The following is a 19,999-nucleotide window of genomic DNA, read 5'->3' as shown; positions in this document are numbered from 1 at the left end:
GCCTCCTTAATATTTTACGAGGTTAGCATTCTGTTTTTCTTGTCAGAGAGAGACTAAAACTAGCCATACATAGTTTATCATAGGCTATTAAAAATAAATTTTTCAAAAGGACAGGCTTTTTGAAATTTTTGCTCAATCAGCACATGCAACCAATCAGCTGGCAGTGCTGGTCAGTATATTTTGGCAGTGGGGGAACAGTGTCATAATACAATTTAACAGCAGGGAAGATTTCCCCATTCACTTGAAGTGTGGATGGTGAAATAGTTTCATTTTTTTTTCATTCAGCCAGTTGACTGAGTAATGTATGACCAGCTTAAAGATTTAACTTTCAGGAGGGCCTCCGTCTAGTAGACCTGCTTTGATTTAAGAAGATCAAGCCAGGTGCAACCTGAGAGCCGGTTCATAATGGGGTGACTCGTCAGGTGACTCAGCAGCCTGACAAGTCGCGTCCCATTCTATTCACCAGAACCGTTCTAATAGAAGCCACGCAAGTCGCTCCGACTGAGAAAAAGGTTCTTGTACGACTTCGGGGGCGACTTGAATTGACTTCTATACAGAAGTCATTTTGCAAGTTGCCTCTGAAGTCGTCTTCAGGATGCCTTGCCGAGTCGCCCCCAAAGTCGTGTCGCCAGTGTGAACCGGCTCTAAGCCTAATCTGTTTATCTAATGGTTTTCCCATTATGTACACAAAATTAAAGCCTAAAAATAGAATAGATCAACATCTGAATGAGATCAACTACAACAAGGCTTTTCCGGGTGGAGATGAGTTTTGGAAGCTTTCAGCTTATATGCAATTGTGACCTTTTTTAGCTGGTAAGAGGCAGCAATTACTTATGGTGGACGTGCTTTTCTATCCTCACCTTTGCTGGATGTTGTGGATTTCTCACTTGAAGCATACAATTTGAACACATTTATGTGGATGGATTATTCATTATTTGGACTTTGAGTGATTTCACCTGTCACTGGGTTATCACATTTTATATATGTATATGCATTTATTTTCACTGTCCTTTTGGAGAGTGTCTCAGTACAAGTATAGCACTTATTGATTTAATTTACATTTATATATAGGTAACCTATATTTATCACTTCACTAGCGCAGCGTTTTATTTTTCCATATATTGCAAAGAGGGCCCCAAGCATAATAAATTAAAAAGGTCTCCAGAATTTCATTGGGAGTAAAGACAGATGGATCAAAATTCAGCCGGTAATTTTCATCTATTGGCAGGCTGGCTGCCACAACATTAGGTGGATGAAGGAATAATCCTATCTGTGCCATTGTGTTCTGACAATCGGGCTCCTCTGCTGTCATAATACACTGATCAGCAGCTGAATCTAACTGATCTAACGTTTCCCCCCCCAACAGTCCTATTAGGCAGAATTTTTCATTCTTAGTTTCTGATGTAGTAGGCAAAAGCCTACTACAAAAAGTCTTCGTTTATTTTGTGCCTCAATCATCAGGGTGATTTTCCCTTCACTATGTCCCAGAAACAGAAGACAATTAGAGAAAAGGAAAAAGCCAACATACTCTAGGCTCCACTTGGGTCAATTGTCACCAGAACCACTTCCTGGTCCGACCCCAAAAAAATAAATAAAATAAAAATGATTTCCCATCACTTTCAATACTGGAGACAATGGTCACCAGAATAAAGAGGGTGAATCGTCACAACCAGAACACAAATGGCAATCAAAACTTGAAACTTTTTAACCCCTTCCTACTGTAGCAAAAAAATAATAAAATATAGGTTACCAGCACCACATTACATTTATTGGGCATCAGTAGGAGCAAAAATAGTGAAATGGGTTTAAAGCAATTTTTATTTAGTTTTAACAAGGATAGAATGGGAAAGTTTAAACACCTAAAGGTTTTATTACGGTTTGTGTCCTTCCTAGAGAGATTCACCCATCTATAACTAGCCTAGTGGTCATGGTCACCATGACAGAAAGGAAAATGCAAATCCAGTATGTCACTAGAAGAATAATGGCGAAACCTTTAATTTTCCTTTTATTTTATCACCAAGATAGGGACATATACTGAGAAAAAAAAAGGCCCCTTTCACACTTATACAACTTGTCCCACGATTTGTAATGGCAAAGTAGCATGACAAGTCGTTTCTCACGATTTCCAATGACAACCATTCATATTAGTACGACTTCAAGTCGTTCCGACTTCAAAAGTAGTCCCCTGCACTACTTTGGTTCCAATTTTGATGCCACTTACATAGGCATTCCCTTTAAAAAAAAAAAAAAACGCACAACTTTGAAGTCCAATAGTGTAAAAAGGGGCCTTAATCATAACCCATTTGTGGCGGAAAAATACATAAAAAAATACGTTTTGGTTTTAGAAAAAGGCTGAACACGAACATTTAAAAAGTTGCCTGTTGGTTTTGGGAAACCCAGGTAAATTTAGGGGGTACCTTGGAAAGGACAAGACTTTAGTCCGTGGCAGATGTTTTATTTTAGGATAGGAAATTACAAAGATTCTATCTTGATGCTGTGTGTGTGTTTACTGTAATGAGGACTAAAAGTGCAAGACCTGTCTTGCAATTTAATTATACAGGATGTACAGCATCAGTTTGCGCAGCATTTTACAATATAAAGTGGGACAGTACAATCACAATACAGAAGGAATAGGAGGGCTCCTGTTAGTGGAGCTTACAATCTTGCATAGTTTACCACTGTCACCATCAATTGAGCCTGTCACATTTTAATATTTTGACTTGCAGGTTAAATAAAAAAGGTAATTATATTGCCAGTCATCATATACCCTGCAAACTTCTGTACTTAAAGCGGGAGTTCACCCATTTATACATTTTTTTTTTTCTCCCCTTAGATTCCTGCTCGTTCGGTCTAGGGGAATCGGCTATTTGTATTAAAATATGAGCTGTACTTACCCGTTTTCGAGATGCATCTTCTTCCGTCGCTTCCGAGTATGGGTCTTCGGGAGCGGGCGTTCCTTCTTGATTGACAGGCTTCCGACGGTCGCATCCATCGCGTCACTCGTAGCCGAAAGAAGCCGAACGTCGGTGCGGCTCTATACTGCGCCTGCGCACCGACGTTCGGCTTCTTTCGGAAAATCGTGACGCGATGGATGCGACCGTCGGAAGCCTCTCGGAAGACTGTCAATCAAGAAGGAACGGCCATTCCCGCAGCCCATACCCGGAAGCGACGGAGAGGATGCATCTCGTAAACGGGTAAGTACTGCACATATTTTAAAACAAATAGCCAATTCCCCTAGAGAAAACGAGCAGGAATCTAAGGGGAAAAAGTGCCCTCTAAGGGTGAACCCCCGCTTTAATGACCATTGTCATACCCTTCGCCTATACATACTGCCCTTGTCACAACCTCTGAACTACTGTCCTGCATATATTGCACTCTGCACTCCTGTGCTGCATATACTGCCCACTAAACAAAATAAAATGTGCTATTCAATCCACAGACTTTCCTATTCTAGAATGGGCACACGTTTGTTTTTGTTAAAGCCCAATCGAAAACGAATATTCATCAAAAGTGTAAAAAAAATAAAAAAAATAGAAAAAAAATTCCAGACTGCAGTCAAGGATTTGTAAAGGAAAATGTATTTTCACCTTAATGCAATCTATGCATTAAAGTGGAGCTCCACCCTAAAGTGGAACTCCCGCTGATCGGAACTCTCCCCCCTCCGGTGTCACATTTGACACCTTTCAGGGGGAGGGGGGGTGCAGATACCGGTCTAAAGACAGGTATTTGCACCCACTTCCCGGCCACACAGTCTCGGGCAGACTGCGGGCATGACGTCACCTTCTGTCCAGTTGTGGGAGCCACAGCGGGAGCCAATCGGCAGGTGTAGCGCGACTCGCGCATGCGCCATAGGGAATCGGGCAGTGAAGCCGGAGCGCTTCACTTCCTGGTTCCCTCACCGAGGATGGCGGGGGGGGGCAGCAGAGTGACGAGCGATAGCTCGTCCTCTGCTGCGGACGGCTGACGGACGGCTGCAGTATTTGTAGCTGCTGGCTTTTAAATATTTTTTCAGCGGACATCCGCTTTAAGGTGAAAGAACATCTGATGGTATGGCCGCTCGCTGTATCACGGGAGCGCGCCCGCAATTAGTGACCACCATGCGAGCTCTCGCATGACTGTGGTGACTAATTGCGGGGAGGATAGAGACAGCCGCCGAGGGACCAGGCCCTTTTTGCGATTCGGCACTGCGCCGCTTTAACTGACAATTGCGCGGTCGTGCGACGTGGCTCCCAAACAAAATTGGCGTCCTTTTTTTCCCACAAATAGAGCTTTCTTTTGGCGGTATTTGATAACCTCTGCGGTTTTTATTTTTTTCGCTATAAACAAAAATAGAGCGACAATTTTGAAAAAACAAAACAAAAAAACACAATATTTTTTACTTGTTGCTATAATAAATATCCCCCCAAAACATAAAAACAAAATTTCCTCAGTTTAGGCCGAAACGTATTCTACCTATTTTTGGTAAAAAAAAAAAAAAAAAAAAAAAAAAAAAAAATCGCAATAAGAGTTTATCGATTTTGCTTTGCGCAAAATTTATAGCATTTACAAAATATTTTTTTTTTTTACTACCAATGGCGGCGATCAGCGATTTTTTTCGTGACTGCGACATAATGGCGGACACTTCGGACAATTTTGAAAAAATTTTGGGACCATTGTCATTTTCACAGCAAAAAATGCATTTAAAATGCATGCAAGAAAGAGGGGGTGTAGTGGCGCTTGCAGTAAATAAACCCCCCTCTTTCTTATATGCTGATTGGTGCGTGAGCACTTTCATGTAGTGGCTGCTGCATATATATTTGTTTATTTATACACTTTGTTTATTAGTTAGGTTACCCTAGGTTAGTTGTGGTTTTGTGCATTGGTTCCCCCCCTTTTATATTTATTTAAAATGCATGGTTTACTATGAAAATGACATTTGCCGTTTGGGAGTTAACCACAAGGGGGCGCTGAAGGGGTTAAGTGTGACCTCATGTGCGTTTACAACTGTAGGGGGGTGTGGCTGTAGGTCTGACGCCATCGATTGTGTGTTCCCCAATATAGGGACGCACAATCGATGACAGCGCCACAGTGAAGAACGGGGAAGCCGTGTTTACACACTGCTCTCCCCGTTCTTCAGCTCCGGGGACCGATCGCGGGACTCTAGCGGTGATTGGGTCCGCGAGTCCTGCGGCCGAGGTCACAGAGCTTCGGACTGGTTTGCGGGAGCGCACCCCCGACCCACCGCTGGGCTTTATACAATCATGTACAGGTACGTGATTGTGCCCAGTGGTGTGCCATTCTGCCGACGTATATCGGCGTTAGGCGGTCCTTAAGTGGTTAAGATGACCAGGATATACACACACGGATTAATCTGCAGGTGAGCAGCCAGCTAATGAAATAACCATCCGATTACTAGGCTACTGCTTTTTTTTTGTGCTCCTGTCTTCATTGGGATCCTTTGTTTTACTTGCTTTCCATCTAAAGTTAGGAGCAATTGGCTATATGGTCTTTGCTTAACCACTTCCCGCCCGGTCAATAGTAAATTGACATCCAGGAAGTGGTTGCGTTATCATGACTGGACGTCTATTGACGTGCAGCACGATAACATGCCGGTGGGGGCACGCAGCGAGTCAATCGGTGATGCGGGGTGTCAGTCCGACACCCTGCATCTCCGATCTCAGAAAAGAGGCTCCAGCGGAGGCTCTTTACCACGTGATCAGCGGTGTCCAATCACGGCTAATCACGATGTAAACAGGAAGAGCCGTTGATCAGCTCTTCCTTACTTAAATGGGCACTGACCGGCAAAAATTAGCAAACAAGTGATGCCCAGCAATGCCATCAGTGCCACCCCAGTGCCCATCCATAAGTACCCATCAGTGGGCGTAATTGAAGTTTTTTTTTTGTAAATAAGTTAACAAAAAAAAAAGAAAAATCGCAGAGGTGATCAAATACCACCAAAAGAAAGCTCTATTTGTGGGAACAAAATTATAAAAAAAAATTGTTTGGGTACAGTGTAGCATGACCGGGCAATTGTCATTCAAAGTGCGACCGCGCTGAAAGCTGAAAATTGGCTTGGGCAGGAAGGTGCGCAAGTGCCTGGTATGGAAGTGGTTAAAAGGAGTTGTAAAGGCAGAAGGCTTTTTATACTAATGCATTCTATGCATTAAGATAAAACACCTTCTGTGTGTAGCGGAACCAGCATACACACCCGCTCCCCCCCAAATTACCTCCCTGAGCTTCTCTCTCCAGCGATGTCCACGATCCCCTCAGCCATCCAGTTCACTCCTGATTGTCTGAGACAGAGCAGTGGCACACCATGGTCTCCCGCAGCTGTCAAAGTCAGTCAGAGAGAGAGTGAGAGACCCCCCAAGTTAGGCTCCCTGTCCGAATTGATAGACGGAGCTCTGACTCTGCTTGGGTGCCCCCTGTAGTTAGCTGCTGGCTGAGGGGCACTCAAAGGAGGGAGGGGCTAGGAGCAACAAAGAAAGACCAGAGAAGGAGGATCTGGGCTACAAGCAAAAAAAAAAAAAAAAAACTGCACAGGAGGCAAGTATAACTAAAAATGTAATGGTTGAACAGTATGGCCTCTTTGGTTTACTTTTCAATACGGATGATGGCTCATCAATATGGCCAACTGCACAGGATATGGGAACCAGTGCCAATTTTTATAAATTCTATGTGGTTGTTCCCCTCTGGTACCAGTAAAGTCCAAACTTTAAAGGTTATTTATAATAAAATTGTCTTAAAGGAAGTTGTACCACCACAAACAGACATATAATCTTTGTGCTACAGTGATTTTTTTAATCATTGCAACAAGCATAGAAACTATATTACATGCCAGTGGACTTGCTGTACAACTACTTTAAATATGCAAGCACCATTTTTTCTTATAATTATATTGTGCGCAAACCAGGATTGTAATAAAAACATGAATAATTAAACCTAGAGCACTATTGCTCAGATTTAATACATGGACAATGCCAAGCTAATCTGCAGATATTAAGAATTAATGCATTTAAGGAAGCTGCATGGCACATTAAGGTTAAAATATTAGGATAGTTTTCTAGAAACAACCTTTACTGTCCTAGTATACATTCACCAGACATCCTTGTGAATTGCACACCCACTTAGGGTCCCTTGGGACAAGAACAGATGTCTGCAAAGTCAAGGCAGCAGACACTCCTAATAATATAAACCTTGTGTATAAATTCCACACTGGGAATATACAAACACTGTAAAAACAGCAGCATAGTAATCCTAGTTAGTAAGAGTGGATGGCGGAGGACTGCAAGCACAGCTGAACAAACCTAGATATGCTTCAGGAAAATGCACCAAGACCCATAACAGAGGCATTGCACTAATGATTTAAGGGAAAATACAGAGTATTTTACTTTGAAGACTGATGACGTTAATATACACAGTAGTCTTAAATATTTTCTATCCATGCTAGTAATTAGAGGGCTGAAGCAACAAAAAAAAAAAAAAAGAAAACGTGTATTTTGAACTGAAAATAAAATCTTTATTAAGTCCAATGTGTGACCTTAGGTCTTGTAGATAATCTTAGGTCATACTTAACTGGACCTTAACTGGGTCATACCGTTTCTTATAGGAAGTTGGGGCACTGACAAAAGTTAATCCATAACTCTGTATAACCCCCACCTCCAAACCGCATGACCTAGTATAGTGACTTAGCATTAAATAAGCCCAAATCTACAGAGTGTCAGGAACTGTGTGTCCCTCAGACTTAAGGGGTTGTAAAGCAGGGGTCTCCAAACTTTTTAAACAAAGGGCCAGTTTATTGTCCTTTAGACTTTAGGAGGGCCGGATTGTGGCCAGCAAGGGCAAAAAAATGTTGGCATCAGTAAGAATAAATATGGCCTCAGGATTGGCGGTCAATAGGAGGGGTAGTGCCCCTATTAGTAGGAGGAATAGTATTCCCATCATTGGTATCAGTGGAAGAAACAGTGCCTCATTGTTGGTGTCAGTGGGAGTAATAGTGCCTCATATCAGTGGATGGAATGGTGTCCCAAGGGCCGGATAGAAGCTAGCAAAGGGCCACATCTGGCCCTCGGGCCGCAGTTTGGAGACCCCTGTTGTAAAGGTTTGTTTAATTTTCTAAAAAGGTTCCTTTAAGCTAGTGCATTGTTGATTCACTTACCTTCAACTCCCGTGAACCTCCGCTTGCTCAGCGGGGATCTCTCCGTTGATCCCCGAAGCCGGCGGATGACAGGGCGGTCCCCCGCACACTGTGCAGGGACCACCCTGTCTTTTCTCCGCTCTCCTCTATAGGGGGGATCGGATGAACACGGACCCCAAAATCTAGAGTTCGACACACTGCACAGAGCCCTCAGGCCACGCTCTACATGCCCGGCAAGACCTAGAGATGTGATAGGTCGCCTGCACTGTCATGCTCATGAAGAACTTATAAGTCGTAAGGCTTGGAAAGCAGGACTTATTAATTATGGGGGAGCATCAATTAAAATCCTCCCAGACCTATCCCAGGCAACTTTACAGCAGAGGGCACAACTACATCCACTCTTGGAGAACAAACAATCAGGGGGCTCATACCCATGGGGTTACCCTATATCCCTACTGATAAAGAAAGAATCCTCCTCGACTCTGTTCCCAGCCAGCGGACCTCCTGGCATTGTTCCCGTTTCTGGGGGTGAACAGTGTACGGTTCCAAACTGGTTACAGCCTACAACGAGGACACAATGACCTGCTGGTCCCCTTGAGTTAACAGTGGAATCCCCCCCTACAGACAGACAATGGGTGGACAGCAGGAACTAGGTCCAGAAAACCAGAATTGAGACTGAGTTCCAAGGGGATGGATGACCCCCTTATCTTTACTCCCTTTTGTTTTTTAGGTTTGTATGGTCTTGGTAGGGCTCCTGGCCCTGGGGATGGCAGAAAAATAGTCGATTCAAAATCTGAAGGGTAGCTTAATCCGATGAAACACCAGTACTACTTCAAGGCAAATTCCATCAGACTTGTGCCCATAGACTTTAAAATGGGTTGTAAAGGTTTGTTTATTTTCTAAATATGTTCCTTTAACCACGCAAGACCCGGACCATTATGCAGGTAAAAGGACCTGGCCCCTTTTTGCGATTCGGCACTGCGTCGCTTTAACCGACAATTGCGGTCGTGCGACGTGGCTCACAAACAAAATTAGCGTCCTTTTTTTCACACAAATAGAGCTTTCTTTTGGTGGCATTTGATCACCTCTGCAGTTTTTATTTTTTGCGCTATAAAACAAAAATGGAGCAACAATTAAAAAATATAAATAAAAAAAAAAAAAAAAAAGCAATATTTTTTACTTTTTGCTATAATAAATATCCCCAAAAAATATATAAAACATGTTTTTCCCCCCTCAGTTTAGGCCAATATGTATTCAACATATTTTTGGTAACAAAAAAAAACAAAACGCAATAAGCGTTTGATTGGTTTGCGCAAAAGTTATAGCGTTTACAAAAATAGGGGATAGTTTTACGGCATTTTTATACATTTTTTTTACTAGTGTGGCGTTCAGCAATTTTTTTTTTGTGACTGCGACATTATGGCGGACACATGACACATTTTTGGGACCATTGTCATAGCGAAAAGTGCTATAAAAATGCACCGATTACTGTGAAAAAATGACAATGGCAGGGAAGGAGTTAACCACTAGGGGGCACTAAAGGGGTTAAGTGTGTCCTATTGTGTGTTTTACTGTAGGGGGGTGTGGCTGGACTTGTGACGTCACTGATGGTTGTTCCCTATGACAGGGAACAGACGATCAGTGACAAGCCACAGAGAAGAACGGGGAAGGTTTACACTCACCTCTCCCCATTCTTCAGCTCCTGTGACCCGATCGCGGGACACCGGCGGCGATCGGGTGCACAGGTCCTGCGGTCACGGAGCTCAGGACTAGGTCGCGAGTGCGACCCATGGCTGGGCTCTTAAAAGGCGACGTACATGTACGTGCCTGTGCCCAGCCGTGCCCTTCTGATGTAGAGCCTGTTGGGTTTTCCAGTTGTCCTAGGCTATAGGTGATGCGATATGATGTATTATGTACTGGAAGCTTACTTTGACAACCAGGTTGATAATACACCTGTTGGTTTGTTCTGTATATTACTTAAAGCGGTTGCATACCCAATATGATGACTTTTCTTCCTGTGGACAATTACATGTTTTATAATCATTTGCTTAATAAAAATGTCTCCTTACCCGCTTGCCTTGCGAGTTGTAGGTATATTTGTGGCTAATGATGTAGCCCGCGCATGCACCATACGTCCAAATTTTCCAGCAAACAGAGACCCTGCCGGAAAAATGCAGTGTCTATGCCGGGGTTGCGTCATTTCGTCTTTCCCCGACATCTTGCGATGCTTCAAAGTAAGCCAGCAGGATAGTCTGATTCGCTCAACTAAATTTCCTTAGTAACCGGAAAGTTGATACGGCGAAAGCTATTACAGAGCAGCAGAGTTTCGACTATAAAGTGTTTTTTACAGCAAGAAAAAATTTTGGGCTTTCTCTTAGTGCCCTTTTTATTCTAAATAAATATTTAGATTGATATATTGGTTAAATCGTTCTCTTTTGGCGAGTTTACTACCGCTTTAAGTTACCATATTATTAACAAAGAGAGGTCTTCCTTAAGATAATGCACTAGGCCAGTGCGCCCTCTGTCTTATTTTATTTTTCAGACAGCGTAACCATTATCCAACAACTTTCCTAGTCATAGGGCATCAAGGCGAGGCATGTAGAGTTAAGCCAGCAAGAAAAAATGTAGGCAAAAGTCTGGGGCCCACGGCCAAGCACCAGAGATTGTGGAGTTGATTTACTAAAATTGGAGAGATAGAACAATTTAGCGCAGCTGAGTATGTTAGGCTAGCCAATGAGCTTTGAAGTTCTTTGGCTTGATCAAAGCTTTTTTAAATCAGAAAGTCGTTTATTTGAGAAAACAATATAAGATAACATACACTGTCATACATATATCTGTATACCATTAATAACATTATCCCAATACAAAAGATACTGTACATATAGAAAGGAATAAACTGTATAAATCACATCCAAAATGGCATCTCCTGTTGTGCACAAGGTGTCAGCAATCAACATTCAATGCTTGTTACAGTGCAATGTACAGAACCATGAAACAGGTGTATACAGTGTTAACCTGGGTCGAGAGTCCTAGCTCGACATGGAGAGTTTAGAATTGAGATGTCTTGAAATTGAAAACTACTACCTAAATAATAAAAACTCAAAAAACAGGGGGGGGGGGGGGGGAGGGATCTTACATTTGCAATAGTCTATCTGCGATGAGTTGTGGGGGACCCAAGCAGGGAACGTCAAGCCATGGTTGCCACATGGAATAAAAAAAAACTCTCAGCACATTCCTATGTTGATACGCAAGTTTTTCCCGAATCAATAGCCGGTTGACATCATCCACCCATTGTCTACCCGTCGGTACCCTGAAAGATATCCAAAGCCCCGCAATCGCCGTCCTGGCAGTGTATAACAAAACTGATTATTGCAGTGTGACCATTAGGCGAGAGCGAGGGTATCTCCAGTGCCCCGAGCAGACACACAACGGGATCGGTATTTGATATGCCTGGGAAATGGTAGTAAGAACAAAGTTCCAATAGCGGAATCATTTTGGGCATTTCCACATCATATGCAGTAGGTCTCCGTCATGTACACAACATTTTGGGAAGAGCGGTTAGTCTCGGCATCCCCAACTATATAGGCGGACTGGGGTCCTGTACACCCTATGAAGCCGGTACAGATGTGAAAGTCTGCGGGACGCAGACACCAACACTAATGGGGCTGACGTAAGGCATAATAATTCCCAGGTTTCACCATCTATAGGGCCTAAATCCTTCTCCCAACCCCCTTCTACACGGGAGTGAGGAGGCATAATGTGTTGTGCCAAGTAATATACTATATATCTTAGATATCATGCCTTTCTTATCTCCAGTCAAAAATACTTCTGCCATCAGAGGGTGTCTTGACAACCTAACCGGTGACAGTCTAGGCTCAGACTGTATTGCATGCCTCGGCTCAGACTGTATTGCATGCCTCAACTGCAAGTAACGATAGAATTGGAATCTGTGTAAAGAGAATTCTTCCCTAAGATCTGTGAAAGATTTAAGCGTCACACCCTTAAACAACTGAACTAGATAGTGTATGCCTGCTAGTTCCCAAGACCGAAAACCTTTAAGTTTGATGAGTTCAGTAAAGTATTTATTGTCCCATATTGGGGTGAACGTGCACACACCCCTTATGTTCAGTAGCGACCTGATGTACTTCCATAGGGAATTCAGCAGCTTAATGGTGAGAAGGGAGTCCGAGATGTGCACAAGCCCCACCTCTATGTGAGAACGCAGACATCTCAGATCCACAGAGTATTACCAGCGAACGAAAAGGATCCTCCGCGTCCCTCTCACCCCAGCCCCCAAGGTGCTGAAGTTGTGAGGCCACAAAGTAGTACCGGGCATGCGGAACAGCCATGCCACCCTGATCCTTAGCTAATTGTAGTGAGGAGAGGCTGATACGGGCTACTCTGTTGCCCCATATCAGGTTTCTAAATTGGGCATCTATCTGGGTAAACCATGTATGGGGGATCCATAGTGGGGCATTGTGAAATACGTAGAGTAGTTGAGGGGCCCAAATCATTTTAACCAAGTTAGCTCTCCGCGTGACTGAAAGGGGTAGTTTCAACCATGCCAAGCATTTTGTCCGGAATTTACGAAGCAGCGGTGCCAGGTTTAATGTCAGATACTGGGCTGGGTTAGCTGTAAACTGTATGCCTAAATATCTAAATTCCTCTACAACGAGGACATCTTTAGCGCAGTCAGGCAAATGGTGAGTCAGGGAGTCTAGAGGTAAAAGCACCAATTTATTCCAATTAATGCTAAATCCCGACAGCTTCCCGAAGTCAGCGATTAAGGCCATCACATTCCTCAGGGAACCAGCCGTGTTCCCGAGATATATCAAGGTGTCGTCAGCATAAAAGGAGATTACATCCTGCCTGGGACCCCTACAAAAGCCTTTAATGTCCTATGAAGCTCCAACATGTATAGCTAGGGGTTCCAATGCCAGAGCAAACAGCAGGGGTGAAAGAGGGCACCCCTGCCGGGTACCCCGGAAGAGCCTGAAGGACTCAGACAGATCGCCATTGACACGCATCCTGGCCGACGGGGCGCTATACAGTAGTTGAACCCACTTAAGGAATGTAGTGCCCACCCCAAATCTTGACAGCACCTCCCAGAGATAAGGCCACTCAACGCTATCAAACGCTTTAGTTGCGTCCAGCGAGAAGATGGCCCGATTACCAGAATTGTCAACCGGGATCTGCAAGTTAAGAAACAGTCTGCACAGGTTCTGGGCGGTGGATCTTGTCGGGATGAAACCAGATTGGTCCCTATGTACTATGTGATGAATACATTTGGACAATCTGTTTGCCAGCACACTGGCCAGTAATTTAATATCAAATAACAGTAAAGAAATAGGCCTGTATGAATCCGGTGACATAGCGTCTTTACCCGGCTTCAATATTACCACTATAAGAGCCTCATTCATAGAGGGGGGAAGCTCGCCAGTTTCAAAGGCATCGTTATAAACCTTTAAGTGTGTCTGTAAGAGCTGTTCCGCATATCTCTTAAACACCTCGGCCCGAAGACCATCCGCCCCTGGTGCTTTCCCATTCTGCGCGTGTGCCAGGGCTTCCAAGAGTTCATCCTCAGACAACAGGGTGTTCAGAATTGCTGCGTCAGATGAAGATAAACTGGGGATGGGGTATCTGTTCAAAAAAAGAGGAGAGTTCCTCATGGGTAGGCTGAACCTTTGACGTGTATACATCCTGAAATAAGGTTGAAAAGGCGTCTAAAATGGACTGGGTAGAATAGCAGAGTACCATGCATGTCCTTTACCGCCACTATATACGATGAAGGTTGTTGCGACTTGGCTAACAAAGCCAACATATGACCCGTGTTCTCTCCTTCCTCAAAAAGCTTTTGCTGCAGAAAAAAGCGCTTATTCTCAGCTAGTTGTAGGGACAACTGTCCTAGCAGTGACTGGGAGGCCAGCCAAGACCTTCTAGTGGATACATTAGGGTCTGCTACATAGGCAGATTCCAAGCATTGGGCCTCTGCCAGTACAAATGTTTCCCATTCCTTGGTTTTAATCTGAGAAATGACTCTGATAAATTGACCCCGTAAATATGCTTTGGCCGCATCCCACACCGTGCCCACACCCGTTGAATCTAATTTATGGGTAAAGAACTCAGTTAAAAGTGCGGGAATCGGATCAGGATCCGGTATGAGAGACAGCCAAAAAGGATTCAACTTCCAGAGGCAATTTCCCCTAACAGCTCCCATTCTAATGTCTATTGTGAATGGGGAATGATCAGAGACCTGTCTTGGGTGGTATTGTGAGGATATGACCCTGGGCAACAGCAGATCAGTACCCAGCCCCAAATCAATTCTCAACAGGCCCCCCACCGAGGCCGATTGGCAGGAGTACACTCTTGCCTCAGGATTATGTACTCTCCACACATCAGTGAGGGCCATCTCCGCTAGGAAACGAGCAAAAGGGGTAGGCCCCGGGGTCCTTCCCACCGATACGTCAAGACGTGAGCCAAACTTGTCCTGTGCATAATCTAAATAATTGTTAAAGTCACCTAAAACCAATGTAGGAATACCCGGATATCGGGACATGTAGTCAGCTAAAACCTTGAGTAAGCTAGATGAGTACGGAGGGGGAATGTATAACCCCGCCAGTATACATTTTGTCCCAAAAAGGGAACACAGAATAAATACAAAACTGCCCTCCGGATAAATTTTTACATCCAAAAGGTGAAAACTGTGTACCCCAGGCTGAGAAGGACACTCACCACCCTCGAGTACACCAAGCCAGTGGCATGATATTGGTGGCAAAACTGCCGGACTTCAAATTGAGGTGCAGACACCGGGGAGAAATAAGTCTCCTGTAGGCAAATCACATCTGCACTAAGCCGCTTGATAGTGCGGAGCACCGCCAAGTACTTGACCGGGTTACCCAGACCCCTAACATTCCATGACAAAAATCTAGTTATCTTAGATATTAGAAAAAAACGGTACTAGAGGTAAACACGGATATTACATTATAAGTATACCCAAACCGTGTCCCCAGTGAGTAGCAAATCCGGGAAAGCCAGGTACAGCGAGCATGGTAGATCTCAGTTCCAGTTTGCAGACATGTAGCAGTTCGAGGTATCTGGTGGAGCCACGAAGACAAGGTGGCACAAGAAAAAAAAAAAAAGAGAAAGGTAAAAGGAAAAATAAAATGCAGTCAGGGCAAATATGGTGGTAGCCTCAAAGTATCTGAAGCAAAGAAAACTGACCAACGTGGTCAAACAGTCATAGCAAAAACAGGCCCGAGGCCTATACCAGGCAATCCTGGGGGGCAACAGTGGAAGCGCACTTCAGTGTCTTATTAACTTCTTAACAGCAAAGGCAAAGGAGTGGCGACGAATATTAAAATGCCAATGTGACATCAGAGTACCCTGCCTTGAGGTATTAACGTGGAATGTATGGCTGAAACAGGAAAAGATAGCACAGCATCCGTCAGACTGGCGCCGGGCACCTATTGCGTGCCTCACGTATCGAATGTTCCTCTCTATCCAGCCATTGTGCCGCCATAGAAGGCGAATAAAAAAAAATAAACAGCTCCATAGACCTCAAGTCTCAGGCGAGCAGGGTATAACATGGCATATTTCAGATCTAGGTCACGTTGCTTCTGTAGATCAGCCGAGAAGTCCGGGAGCATAGAAGCCTTGGTGTTATCAATTTTCAGTGTGGCAGGATTCAGCCTGGCCAGACGCAGTATAGCATCTCTATCTTTATAGTTAAGAAGTTTGAATAGAAAAGGCAGAGGTGGAGCCCCAGGGACAGGAGGTCTAGCAGGGACCCTATGAGCCCTCTCCACAGTGAACATAGGGGAGAATGCCTCTTTACCAAAGGCCTGAAGCAGCCATTGCTCGATACACTCCACCGGGTTTCTGCCCTCAATCTTTTCAGGGAACTTCCTCATTCTATTTTCCAAATCTTCCAAACGTGAGGAGTGTTGGGTGAGAAGATTATTATTATTATTATTATTATTATTATTATTATTATTATTATTATTAATAATATTATTATTATTATTATTATTATATGTGAGGTCTCGCTGCATAGGCGCCATGTCATCCTCAATGGAGCTCACCCTCCCTTCTAATGCAGATGTTCTCTCTCTAAGCTTCCGATTATCATGTCTCAGGAAAGTGATTTCTGTTTTAATCCCCTTAAGCTCAGCTGAAAGTGCTGTTATTGAGAGATTGTTGGAGGTTACTACATAGAAAATGTCCCGCAGCGTGGGTTCATTATCAGCATTAGGGCTTGTGTGATCTTGAGGCCTAGCAGGACCCCCCCCTGGAGTACTCACTGTGTCCCACAGAAAGCAGGGTCCGGCCGGATCCTCCAGGGGAACAGTGTCATCCGCCTCCGATCCTCCCTGGGGTGAGCTCTCAGGAGTGCTGGCAGAGGCTGCCGGTTCAGAGGAGAGCGCCATGGAGAAGAGTTTTTCTGCCCCCGCTCTGTTCCTGTCCTTGGCGGTGCATTGAGCCGCGGCGCCATCTTGCGCCATGAGGTCTGCGGGCCGGAGCTGGTTCTGCTTCCTTACGGCAGACATCGGGGGACAGAGAGAGACTTAAACAGGTATAGCCGTGTACCGGGGACCTTCCTACAGCTGGTGTGCAGGAGCAATGTGAGTATTTCCACAGGATGATGTATCGGAGATTCGGCGGAGCTCTCTTCCCAAGGTGCCAGCGGCTGCATGTGCGATAGAAGAATGTAGCTGCAGGTTACATACATAGTCATACAGTGTTCCAGCCCCCGGGTATGGGCTGAGACTTCCCTGAACACATACTAATCTTCAGACTGGTCTACAGCAGCGGCGCTCGGCCAATCACAGCAAGCAATGTAGACTAGTCTGTTTCTGGAAGTCTCTGTCCATACTCAGACATCAGTGCGGTTTAGTGTATAGTACTATAGTATGTAGCCAGCCACAGAAGATACAGTTTTGCACATGCAGCAGGCCAACATTTTAGGGAGAACCATAGTTTGGCCCAACAGCAACAAACTATGTATGTACAGTAGTTCAAAAGCTGGAGTTCTCTTAAATTGAAGAAGTGCAAAAAAACTGCAGGACTACAATGAACAACCAATGGCACAACTAGACAATTGAAACATACTAGGTAGAGTCATGCTATGTTGTATGTTCCAATTGTCCAATAGCACAGTCCAAAAACAATTCACTTACTTTACTAAACATGGTAGATGAATTGGTCTACGCTACGGATTTCTTAATCATTTCAGTAAAAGTGGCAGATTTTGCTTCAAGAACAAAATTTGTTAAGCTTTCTCAGAGGAGACGGTCTCTCTTCTCATCAAGAATATGAGATGCTAGACTGAATAGTCTCTCACTCTCTGTACTGGTGCTTGGGGCAAAAAAAGATCTGCGTGCAATTAAAGGAAATCGTAGTTTGTTGATGCGCTAGTACGCAAGAGGATTGTCGCTTCTGGCAATAGGCTGTTCAGCTAAATAAATGTCCAGCTGTTGGGTAGCTGCACTTGTGGCACTGCTATGGATCGGGGTTCACTCATGTGGTATTGTGTTCCTCTCCACTTGTTTGCGACCGTTTCTTCTCACTTTCTTTCCTCTGTGCTACACCTTGAAACTCCTTCACCAGATGCTTCCACCACCTCCATTTGTGCCTGTATCATTTGCCACGCACGCTGCCTTTGCTCCACATTAAAATAATGCTCTTTAAATTGAGGATCTAGAACTGTTGCAATGCAGTACAGAGTGTTGGACTCTGTCTTGAACAGGGCTCGACAAAATCCTGGCGCTCGGTTGCAATTGCGACAAGAAATTGTGACCTGGCGCCCGGGGAAGCTTAGGCCTGCAGAAGGCCGCGGCCTCAATTACCGGCCGGCGCAGCACGGAGACACAGGATCCCGTGTCTCCGTGCGCCCAAACCTCCCCCGCTGCGCGAGGGGAGGTGGGGGTGCCCGCCGGTAATTTAGGCCGCGGCTTTCTGTGATATGGCGCCATCTTGTGGTGGTGTTGGCATTACAAGTAAAATAGCAGTTCTAATGTGTTTTTCACTGCCATCTCCTTCCCTCCAATATATATATATATATATATATATATATATATATATATATATATATATATATATATATATATATATATATATATATATATATATATATATATATATATATATATATATATATAATCACCCTAGAGAATAAAATGGCGGTCGTTGCAATACTGTCTGTCACACCGTATTTGAGCAGCGGTCTTGCAAGCACACTTTTTTGGGAAAAAATACACTTTAATTTAAAAAAATTAAGACAACAGTAAAGTTAGCCCAATTTTTTTTAATATTGTGAAAGATAATGTTACACTCGTGGAATGGCGAAAAACTTACCTTTTAAAATCTCCATAGGCGACGTTTAAAAAAAAAATTCTACAGGTTGCATGTTTTGAGTTACAGAGGAGGTCTAGGGCTAGAATTATTGCTGTCGTTCTACCAATCGTGGCCATACCTCACGTGTGGTTTGAATACCGTTTACATGTGTGGGCGCTACTCACGTGTGCGGGCGCTACTCACGTATGCAGGCGCTTCTGCGCGCGAGCTTGGCGGGACAGGGAGCGTTTTCAGGCTCCTAACATTTTTTAGCTGGGTCCTAGATGCCAAGCAAATTTGTCTAACCCTGCCCAGGTTGGCAACAGCCTCCAGTAGAGTGGTGTTAGCTGTTTTTAAGCCAAGGTCTGTTTCTACCTCTTTGCCTAGCCAATGCTTCAGTGCAGCAATCAAGGGAATAACTTCAGCAATGGAAGCATTAGTTGAGCTTATTTCTTTTGTTAACTGTTCAAATAGAGATAAAAGAGACAAACTATTTTCAACTAACATCCACTGATGTGCACTCAGTGTTATCGGCAACTCGTAATCTGCAATGTATGCAGCTAAAACGCGCTTTTGTGCAAAAAAGACTTTGCAGCATATAGTAGGTGCTGTTCCAACGAGTGGCTACATCTTGTTGCAGTTGCCATGCATTGTAGTTATGCGATGTCTGCACTGCAGTACATCTGACTTGTACCAAAAAGATTTTATATTGAACTGATTAAATTTGATTTGAAATGGAATGGAATGCATGCCATTTGTTTGAGCTATTCTGTAGTATACTAGTAGTAGTACTACTATATTGATTGCGTACTGTCATGTTTAAAAAATTCATGCGCTTGTGGTCATTGAAATTGTCACTGTAGTATAAGTTATACTACACTGACATGACAGCAAGCGCATACATTTTTTAGACATGACAGTACGCATCAAATATATATTAGTACTACTTACTAGTACCACTAGTATACAAAAGAATTGCTCAAACAAATCGCATGCAATCCATTACATTTCAAATCAAATTTAATCAGTTCAATATATAAAATCAGACGTACCGCATTGCAGACATTTTAAATAGTATTGCATGACAAGAGTGCTAGCTTGTTAAAAAACGGCAAGCAATACTTGTTTGACTTCTATAGAAAGATCATCTTTTCAGTACTATAATTATATAATACTAGTTGGATTGTCAGTTTAAGTAAGGGAAAAGCAGCACTGCTCACCGGCTAATAGTAGTAATGGTAGCCATCCAGGAGGTACAGTGCCCACTCTCATACCAAGAGTATGCAGCCCTCTATGAAGCCATCTTGAGTCCCAGCAGCGTCTCTCAACCACGAGGAGCATCCGCAGGGAAGGTGCTTCCAACTCCAGTGTCTCAACCGAAGGGAACGTGCTTACGCGAGTCTTACGTCTTAACCACAAGGCTGGTTCTCCCATCGCTACGGCACATGCGCGATTTTCGGCAGCCTAAATTTCAGTGCATCCCCAGGAAAAACCCAATATAAAAATGATCGATTTTTTGGCTTTGTATGGATTCTGGGAAGATCTGTTCTT

The 19,999-nt window shown here is 43.9% G+C and overlaps 1 protein-coding gene across 3 annotated transcripts in view; it reads right to left on the bottom strand.

Moving 5' to 3' along the window:
- DVL3 (dishevelled segment polarity protein 3) overlaps nucleotides 1–19,999 on the bottom strand; it is a 190,045-nt gene that overhangs the window by 144,370 nt on the left and 25,676 nt on the right. The gene's annotated exons all lie outside the window — the stretch shown is intronic.

Source organism: Rana temporaria, chromosome 4, assembly GCF_905171775.1.
Source record: "Rana temporaria chromosome 4, aRanTem1.1, whole genome shotgun sequence".
NCBI classification, from domain to species: domain Eukaryota; kingdom Metazoa; phylum Chordata; class Amphibia; order Anura; family Ranidae; genus Rana; species Rana temporaria.
The sequence above is the reverse complement of the archived record's forward strand: the minus strand, read 5'-3'. Positions and strand labels throughout refer to the sequence as shown.